The sequence below is a fragment of the Helianthus annuus genome, chromosome 9 (genome assembly GCF_002127325.2).
Source record: "Helianthus annuus cultivar XRQ/B chromosome 9, HanXRQr2.0-SUNRISE, whole genome shotgun sequence".
In the NCBI taxonomy this organism is placed as follows: domain Eukaryota; kingdom Viridiplantae; phylum Streptophyta; class Magnoliopsida; order Asterales; family Asteraceae; genus Helianthus; species Helianthus annuus.
Window position 1 is genome coordinate 19,643,952 of NC_035441.2, and position 10,747 is coordinate 19,654,698.

A 10,747-nucleotide genomic window follows, 5' to 3' on the forward strand; every position below is an offset into this window, starting at 1 on the left:
TTGAATGAAATGTTGTCCGATCGGACTGCCATCCGATCGGATTACTCTTCGGATCATGAGATACTTGATTTTAAATACTTAATCGATTTTTCAACATGTCCGATGCAAGGAAATGCCACCCGATCAAACTACTGTCCGACCAAGTGACCTCCTGCTGAGGACATGTTCTTCACTGAAGTACCAGCCGATCGGGTTGCCGACCGATCGAACGATTGTCCGATCGACCGACCTGAAAGGCAAAGATACTTCAAGGTTTTCAAATGCTACAACGAAAACTTCAAAACACAACCATCATACACAAACACATCCTACTCAAAGGAAGAAACAATCCACTCGTACAGCCATCCGATCGGACTCCCGTCCGACCGGACAATTGTCTGAACGGACTGTCAACCGAACGGTCAGCCGTCCGATCGGACTACCGTCCGATCGACCAGCTGTCCGATCCATCGACACTTGTTTTCGTTTTACGCATTGCTTATCGTTATACTATCAAACTGTTCAGGCTAACATTACTCTCAAGCGCTCCCTTCAATCCATCAACCGCTGTGAGTATACTCGACCCCTTTTTGCTTTATGCACTTTTGGGTGTTACATACGTTACATATACGAAATCACATCGAACACACTACACAATACTTTTAAACGTTAACCTTGACCGCATGTTATACGTGACTTAATGAATGCTTGTTTGTTATGTTTACACATGGAATGCTCTCTACCTGCCTTAACGAAGATAGAACTATAGGTTGGACTCAGCACCCGCTCATGCGAGGGTTGTTAAGGACAATTATTTGCATGGATTACAGTGGTGATCATGTATTACGAACTGCCTCGGGCAGTCAACCCGCAGTCATTGGTATCGATAGATCCGTGTCGATAATTAACATGCTTCGTTTTCCGCTGTGTACGTGCTGGTTATGCGTAAACTATTTCGAACTCTATATGCTATTATCAAACTTGTATACTCGCCTTTACACTATGTGTATTGACTTTTATTTTAACGTAAGTGACAGGTGTTTCGGATGCTTATCTGCTAGGAAAGCGAGGCTAGAATAAAGCTCTAGAGTCCAACAAATAGTTGTCTGTAGTAATTGAACCAAGGGTCTCTAGAAGCAGATAAACAATTGCTATATTTAAATCTGAGTTGTCGGAACAGAATTATTTGCCTAGATTTTGTGTGTAATAATTTGTTTACTGTTTGAGACATGGTATGGGACATGTTACTTTAAATTGAATAGTAATGATAATTGTTATGGAAACTTCTGGACAATCTGTTTCGCTTAGTGCTGCGCCCCGATGATTCCGCCATCGGTTGGGGTGTGACAGATTGGTATCAGAGCCATAACTATAGGGAATTAGGCAAGACTCGACCTAGTCTGAGTCGATGTCTTAGAGACCTAGACTATAGTTTAAGACCCAATAGACTGACTCGTGCATGTCCATTAGGGACTATGTATGAGCGTATTACTATCCTTCGCTATTCTCGCCTACGCTACACTATCACTGCACTCGAATTTTCAATAATGAAGAAGCGATTAAGTCGAGATTAGGTGTGAAAACCGCAAACTCTCCACTAAAATTTGCTTGATCAACCCGCATTTTATTTACCAACGAGGAGAATTATGCCAAATTAGGAGTGAAATCCATATTTTGATGAATAATCTCCTCTATTTTATTAAAAATAGCAATGAAGTTGTTAAGCCAGGGGTGAAACCCTTACCTTGACGACTTGTTCCGACCTTTATTTGGTTTTTACAAAACTCTCACCAAAGTCTCGACGGACTCCAACGACCTGAAGTCACAATATGACTAACAGGATGCGTGCCAAATGCCCAAGAATCGAGGCAGGAGCACGATCCTGAAGGTCAAAATGTGTACAACAAGTCTTCGAGAATAGTCGAACCACTTTGGATAGTCAATGTCTAATAGCCGCAGACAGTCTACTCCTCGAATTTTTATGTGTTTCGATTCTAAGCCCGCAACTGCTGACTCTGATGACTCATCGATTTTATATGAAGTTTATGTGTTTATATGGTTTTGAGCTTATTTTTTAGCGTTTTGAGATATCACTGGTTTCGATTTAACACCTTTTGCTTCCGCTGATGTGACAACCGGTAAATTACGCCCTTAGTTACGTAATTTACAGCCGATTTACACAATAATAAATAGTGTTTACGATGCTAATTAACTTAACCAGGCCCTTGGAGTGCCCAGGAACGTTTGATCAACTATCCAGTACGCGTGTGAAGATTCGTGCGGAATCTGCGGAATATCAAGTGACAACGAACTGATGCCGTACAAAATACTGACAACGCCGACAAATATTAAAATTTTACGACATATATAACTTCGAAATTAAATTTTAATATCTGTATTCGAAATCAGATCGAAAAACGGATGGAAAACAATCCACGACGAATTTTACACGTTATAACGCAACCGAGAAAATACGCGTCTAATAATGATATACGATACTATTTTACGTGTCTATGACCCTAAAATTTTATTTTTCGATGTTACATGAAATTCGGGTTTTGAAAACGAGTTCGTAGGAGAGACGGGCCACTAAACACGAGGATAGGGCTTGTGGGCCTTGGGCCCAAGCCCAAAGCCCACTAAACCCAATTTCTCATTATAAATAATAAGTGGTACATTCATTTGATCAAAAAAAAAAGAACAACACAGACAATATGTCAGTTCCCCTCTCGTGAACCCTCTCCAACAAATGGAACCGGCCGGATCTCCGGCGACCAGGCTACGGCCGGCCACCGCCCATGGTGGTCCGGCGAGTTACTCCGACGAACTTCACAGACGAGCCACACACCACACGCCACCCCCTACTTCCCTCTCCCTCGGTTCAGCTACGGCGAAGACCACCGGCGCCGTTTTTCACAGCGGCGGCCGGCGGTGGTTCTCCAACAAAAACACCCCCCGGTTACGATCCAGAAACGGACCACCACCACCACCACTAACCGGTGGTGATGCGGCGGCGATAACCAGAGAGAAAGGGGGAACCGGCGGTCAAAGGCTCGGACCGCTGGTCAGTTCGTTATTTCGGTGGTTTTTGGTCTCGGGCCGGTCGATGCTTTTATCTGGTGGTCAACAACAAAGTCCGGCGGATCTTGTTCGATCCGTCGGGTTTCACAGCGACGGCGACGACGACGGTGGCTCTGGCGGTGGTCCTTGACTCTTCCCTGTGGTCTGTGCTTCGGACCGGTGAGTTTCACCGGCGATGTGAAGATGATGATGACAGAAGACGGGAGTGTCTGATCGGCGACGAAGATGCTCGACGGCAACAATAGCTGCCGGAGCTATGGCAGCTTCGGTTCAGGTCAGTTCGGGGATGGTAGGTCAAAATGGTTCAAGGTTTCTGTGTTTCGGGAACCTGTTAGGTTCAACTCGGTTTAACTCGGTCAAACCGAGTCAACTCAGTCAACAGACGGTTCGAGTCACATCGGACGGTTCGGGTCAAAGGCAGTCAAACACGGTCAACAGGTGGTTTTGGTTCAGCTCGGGTCAGGTGTCACCTCGGTGTGGTTCTACACGGGCCAGATTCGGGTTCGGTCAACCGAGTCGACTCGGTCAACTCGGGTCAACTCAGCAAGTTGACCCAGTCAACTCAGCCGGTCAACAGCAGTCAAAGGTTCGGGATTAGGCGAGTCAACTCGATCAACTTGCTCAACAACACAACGCGAGATTTTGGTAAAGATTATCGGCGTGTTTAATATTTAAGTTATATTTTTTTGTTATAATTCATTACACGTGAACGAGCTCGAACCGAATAAACGACGAAATATTAGTTAGAATTACTAATTGTTTTGTTATATAAAGTGATTATACACAAATATTGTTGAGTAAATTGTTGAATCTTGATAAAATAACGACAACTTGTGTTGTCGGGGCCGTCCAAAAACAGAGGAAACTCTGCCCATTTTTCGAGAAAATCCGTAAAATAAAACATGTTTTAAAGCAAACCAAAACGGATCAAGTAACTTTTATAAAGTAACTACAAATGTACGTTATTTCGACGACACTTTATAACTTGCAAAAATGACGACGATGCAAACTATTATACAAAATAAATATAGTTATTATTATATTTATTTCAAACGTAAACTCGAACCCCTTTTTATAAATAAATATAGTATATATATTTATTTCAAACGTCGCGTAACACGAATTCGTTTCATCAAAATAAATATAGTTTATATTTATTTCAAATATCAAACGACACGACGATGGTTTTGCTAAAATAAATATAGTTTATATATTTATTGCGAACGTCAAACAGAAACGACGACTCTTTTATAAAATAGATATAACTTATCTATTTATTTCAAACATCGTACAACATGGATTCGTTTTTACAAAATAAATATAATTTGTATATTTATTTCAAGTATTAAACAATACGAATGCTTTTATAAAAATAAATACAGTTTACGTATTTGTTTCACAACGATTCTTTTGCAAAACAAATATAACTTTTTATATTTAATTCAAACGCCTAAACGGCATATACATTCGACATATAGCATACGAGACTTAACGAGTATAACTTAGTCATTACTATTAAGTTATCAACAAACCATTGAATCATTCATTTAACGATTCGGTAGAGCTCGGTAACACGTAGGTTTGTTACCACATAAATTATAAACTTATAAGATATTCCATGTTAGGAATATTGTAGAATGCACGCTAGCGAGTCTCGTCTTAGAAACGACATCACGAAGTCGTATATAGCTAGCTTTGCACAAGGAATATTCAGGTGAGTTCATAACCCCACTTTTTCACTGTTTTTCTAAATGTTTTCGGGGTGGAAAGACATGCACATTTTGCAAAGCATACAAAGAATTACATAAACCATTTTACAAGCAAGTTTTAACAGATACAAATGGTTTACGAAAAGCTTATGTTTTATAGCGGTTTTTCAAACAAGCGTATTATTTCGAAATACGCATACACGTGAATTCTAGTTTTCTAAACTACGGGAAAATACAAGTACAAAGAGATACAAGAATTGAGAAATGATACGAGAATTGAGAAATGATACAAGAATTGAGGAATGATACGAGAAATCGTGTCACGAATAGGGTAACATAAGCACCATTAATCGTGTACATATTAAGACGCAGAACAAAAGGTCAGATCTAATGGGTGTCAGGGCAGCCCCACTCTTGGTGACAACTAGAACCGAGTAGTGTTTTTGTGTCTCAGTCGTGAATCGACTATAGAAAAATGCCTATGGTTTGGTGACTTCCTATGTCGTGTCACATGTTAATGGCCTTGCAACCCATTAACACTTGATACATACAAGAATACGTAATTTACACATGAAGACATGATACATACAAGAATACATGATTTGTACAAGAAAATGATTTTAAAATTTGTTTTCTCAACAACACTTCAAAAACCAGTTATTCAAAAAGATTTATTTCAAATCTTTTACAAACAAACTATGAACTCGCTCAACTTTATGTTGATTTTTCGCATGTTTCTTTCTCAGGTTACTTATCAGAAATCATGGCACGGTTGGAATAGGAGGACCATGAAGAGTCGAGTACTTAGTGGGCGTTCATTTTCTAGAAGACTTAGATTATTTGCTTCCGCTGTGCAATGAAGATACCAGTCCAGTCACACCAATGCTCTGATATTTCGGGGTGTGACGGATTGGTATCAGAGCTATAGGTTACAGCGAATAGGATTCTCTGTAGAGATACCTAGGCTCTAACCTCATATTCCCCTGGGAACTTAGGATATTGAAACCTGAATGCATACAGAACGCATAGTACTCGAATATGGTCTCCAACCGTTGCCGAAAAACAAACAGTCAAAATTTTGTTTTCAAACATACGCTATTGTGGTGTTTTACACACAGTACATAAAACAATTACATACAGTACACAAAACTTTGAGAGCTTAGGAAACATGCATTTAAGACCTTCGAAAACTCATGTTGAAGTTCATTAAAGGTCATCACGTAGGAACCGCGAATATTAACTCGGGCACACACTATTATTCATATTTTCAATGATGTTTAACTTCCCAAGCAGGCATCCTACGCATAACAAAACGCTAGTGCGCAAGTATACGTGAAACTTAAGCTATACATCAACGAAGGATGAAGTACGTTACATACGACTTTCGAGGAAGCGGCAGATGGCACGCGGTCCTGCAAACGAACGAGTCATGCTAAGAAGAAGACGTATGTCTCCACAATCCCCCTGACTCAATAGCGACAAATATGCTATGTTCGACATTCCATGGTAATGTCACCTAACAACTGGTCATCACGTGCAACCCCAGGTAAAGTCCTTAAATTTCTTTTATTGAAATTTCGACTTTCACACTTACTGAGTAAATTTTTGCATCTCTACTCCTCCTAATGGTCATTGCTTCACAATAACTTCTTCATTATAGCGAATGTTCATTTGCTTATTTCTTGAAAATTCGTATATTACGCATGCATCGTTTGTTACGCATGTGGTTTTGTTCGAATAAAGCGTATCGTTGAAGCTCAAATATTGTTTCGCTAAATCTAGTTTTTGATTTGTGATTCGAATGACCTGCATTATTGTAACTGTTGGCTTCTTTGTTATCAGGTCAACACATTTTTCTTGAAATCCCTTTCTTTTCAAGTTACATACATGGTTTTCGTTGTGACCATGCCGAAAGTTTTCTTGTCGATACATGCAATTATTGACGGCTTGCGCCGAAGTCAAATTTAATTGTTTGAACTTGTTCATTTCGCTTATTCAATTCAAGACACCATATGATGTATTGAACACATCATATTCAAATTCGTTTTAAAGCGTTTCATTGTTCTGAGTCGTAGTAGATTTGTTTGGTCTACGACTCCATTAAGTCGTTTGTAGATTTCAACACCTTGAGGTGACATTTTCACTGAATTGAAGCTTGCGCTAATCTCACGCATGGATTTAATTGTCTGTTTATTGATTTAGATTAAATCCACTTCGATTTATTATCACGCTTTCATTTGACTTCAAACACAGATGATACTTGTTTGATCACCACTATTATTGAATTATTTTTTATCACTACGACACCTTGTGGCGTCGGTAGAACTTGCAACATGGGCTGATCATGATCAAGCGTTTCATGCAAAACTACTTCGCTTGGGCTTGTTGATTCTAAGCTTCTCCCGGTGAATGTTATTGTTTTTAACATTCATTTGCATATTGTAAACGTATACTTGGGATTCCATTGGTCGAAATTCCTCTTTTATTGGCCCCTGTTAACTCGGTCACACTAATGACTGTATCAGTCTGCCTCGTTTCCTTTGACATTATTCGTAATTACTTACACATAACGTAACTCTAAGGAGTTGACGTAGTCTAAATTTCGAGGACGAAATTTTACTAACAGGGAGAGACTATGACAATCGGTAAATTACGCCCTTAATTACGTAATTTACAGCCGATTTACGCAATAATAAATAGTGTTTACGACGCTAATTAACTTAACCAGGCCCTTGGAGTGCCCAGGAACGTTTGATCAGCTATACAGTACGCGTGTGAAGATTCGCGCGGAATCTGCGGAATATCAAGTGACAACGAACTGATGCCGTACAAAATACTGACAACGCCGACAAATATTAAAATTTTACGACATATATAACTTCGAAATTAAATCTTAATATATGTATTCGAAATCAGATCGAAAAACGGATGGAAAACAATCCACGACGAATTTTACACGTTATAACGCAACCGAGAAAATACGCGTCTAATAATGATATACGATACTATTTTACGTGTCTATGACCCTAAAATTTTATTTTTCGACGTTACATGAAATTCGGGTTTTGAAAACGAGTTCGTAGGAGAGACGGGCCACTAAACACGAGGATAGGGCTTGTGGGCCTTGGGCCTAAGCCCAAAGCCCACTAAACCCAATTTCTCATTATAAATAATAAGTGTTACATTCATTTGATCAAAAAAAAGAACAACACAGACAATATGTCTGTTCCCCTCTCGTGAACCCTCTCCAACAAATGGAACCGGCCAGATCTCCGGCGACCAGGCGACGCCGGCCACCGCCCATGGTGGTCCGGCGAGTTACTCCGACGAACTTCACAGACGAGCCACATACCACACGCCACCCCCTACCTCCCTCTCCCTCGGTTCAGCTCCGGCGAAGACCACCGGCGCCGTTTTTCACAGCGGCGGCCGGCGGTGCTTCTCCAACAAAAACACCCCCCTGTTACGATCCAGAAATGGACCGCCACCACCACTAACCGGTGGTGGTGCGGCGGCGATAACCAGAGAGAGAAAGGGGGAGCCGGCGGTCAAAGGCTCGGACCGCCGGTCAGTTCGTTATTTCGGTGGTTTTTGGTCTCGGGCCGGTCGATGCTTTAATCCGGTGGTCAACAACAAAGTCCGGCGGATCTTGTTCGGTCCGTCGGGTTTCACAGCGACGGCGACGACGACGGTGGCTCTGGCGGTGGTCCTTGACTCTTTCCGGTGGTCTGTGCTTCGGACTTGTGAGTTTCACCGGCGATGTGAATATGATGATGACAGAAGACGGGAGTGTCTGATCGGCGACGAAGGTGCTCGACGGCAACAATAGCTGCCGGAGCTATGGCAGGTTCGGTTCAGGTCAGTTCAGGGATGGTAGGTCAAAATGGTTCAAGGTTTCTGTGTTTCGGGTTAATGTTAGGTTCAACTCGGTCAAACCGAGTCAACTCAGTCAACAGACGGTTCGAGTCACATCGGACGGTTCGGGTCAAAGTCAGTCAAACACGGTCAACAGGTGGTTCTGGTTCAGCTCGGGTCAGGTGTCACCTCGGTGTGGTTCTACACGGGGCAGATTCGGGTTCGGTCAACCGAGTCGACTCGGTCAACTCGGGTCAACTCAGCAAGTTGACCCAGTCAACTCAGCCGGTCAACAGCAGTCAAAGGTTCGGGATTAGGCGAGTCAACTCGATCAACTTGCTCAACAACACAACGCGAGATTTTGGTAAAGATTGTCGGCGTGTTTAATATTTAAGTTATATTTTTTGTTATAATTCATTACACGTGAACGAGCTCGAACCGAATAAACGACGAAATATTAGTTAGAATTACTAATTGTTTTGTTATATAAAGTGATTATACACAAATATTGTTGAGTAAATTGTTGAATCTTGATAAAATAACGACAACTTGTGTTGTCGGGGCCGTCCAAAAACAGAGGAAACTCTGCCCATTTTTCGAGAAAATCCGTAAAATAAAACATGTTTTAAAGCAAATCAAAACGGATCAAGTAACTTTTATAAAGTAACTACAAATGTATGTTATTTCGACGACACTTTATAACTTGCAAAAACGATGACGACGCAAACTATTACACAAAATAAATATAGTTATTATTATATTTATTTCAAACGTAAACTCGAACCCCTTTTTATAAATAAATATAGTATATATATATTTATTTCAAACGTCGCGTAACACGAATTCGTTTCATCAAAATAAATATAATTTATATTTATTTCAAATATCAAACGACACGACTATGGTTTTGCTAAAATAAATATAGTTTATATATTTATTGCGAACCTCAAACAGAAACGACGACTCTTTTATAAAATAGATATAACTTATCTATTTATTTCAAACATCGTACAACATGGATTCGTTTTTACAAAATAAATATAATTTGTATATTTATTTCAAGTATTAAACAATACGGATGCTTTTATAAAAATAAATACAGTTTACGTATTTGTTTCACAACGATTCTTTTGCAAAACAAATATAACTTTTTATATTTAATTCAAACGCCTAAACGGCATATACATTCGACATATAGCATACGAGACTTAACGAGTATAACTTAGTCATTACTATTAAGTTATCAACAAACCATCGAATCATTCAGTTAACGATTCGGTAGAGCTCGGTAACACGTAGGTTTGTTACCAAATAAATAAGAAACTTATAAGATATTCCATGTTAGGAATATTGTAGAATGCACGCTAGCGAGTCTCGTCTTGGAAACGACATCACGAAGTCGTATATAGCTAGCTTTGCACAAGGAATATTCAGGTGAGTTCATAACCCCACTTTTTCACTGTTTTTCTAAATGTTTTCGGGGTGGAATGACATGCACATTTTGCAAAGCATACAAAGAATTACATAAACCATTTTACAAGCAAGTTTTAACAGATACAAATGGTTTACGAAAAGCTTATGTTTTATACCGGTTTTTCAAACAAGCGTATTATTTCGAAATATGCATACACATGAATTCTAGTTTTCTAAACTACGGGAAAATACAAGTACAAAGAGATACAAGAATTGAGAAATGATACGAGAATTGAGAAATGATACAAGAATTGAGGAATGATACGAGAAATCGTGTCACGAATAGGGTAACATAAGCACCCTTAATCGTGTACATACTAAGACCGCAGAACAAAAGGTTAGATCTAACGGGTGTCAGGGCAGCCCCACTCTTGGTGACAACTAGAACCGAGTAGTGTTTTTGTGTCTCAGTCGTGAATCGACTACAGAAAAATGCCTATGGTTTGGTGACTTCCTATGTCGTGTCACATGTTAATGGCCTTGCAACCCATTAACACTTGATACATACAAGAATACGTAATTTACACATGAAGACATGATACATATAAGAATACGTAATTTACACATGAAGACATGATACATACAAGAATACATGATTTGTACAAGAAAATGATTTTGAAATTTGTTTTCTCAACAACACTTCAAAAACC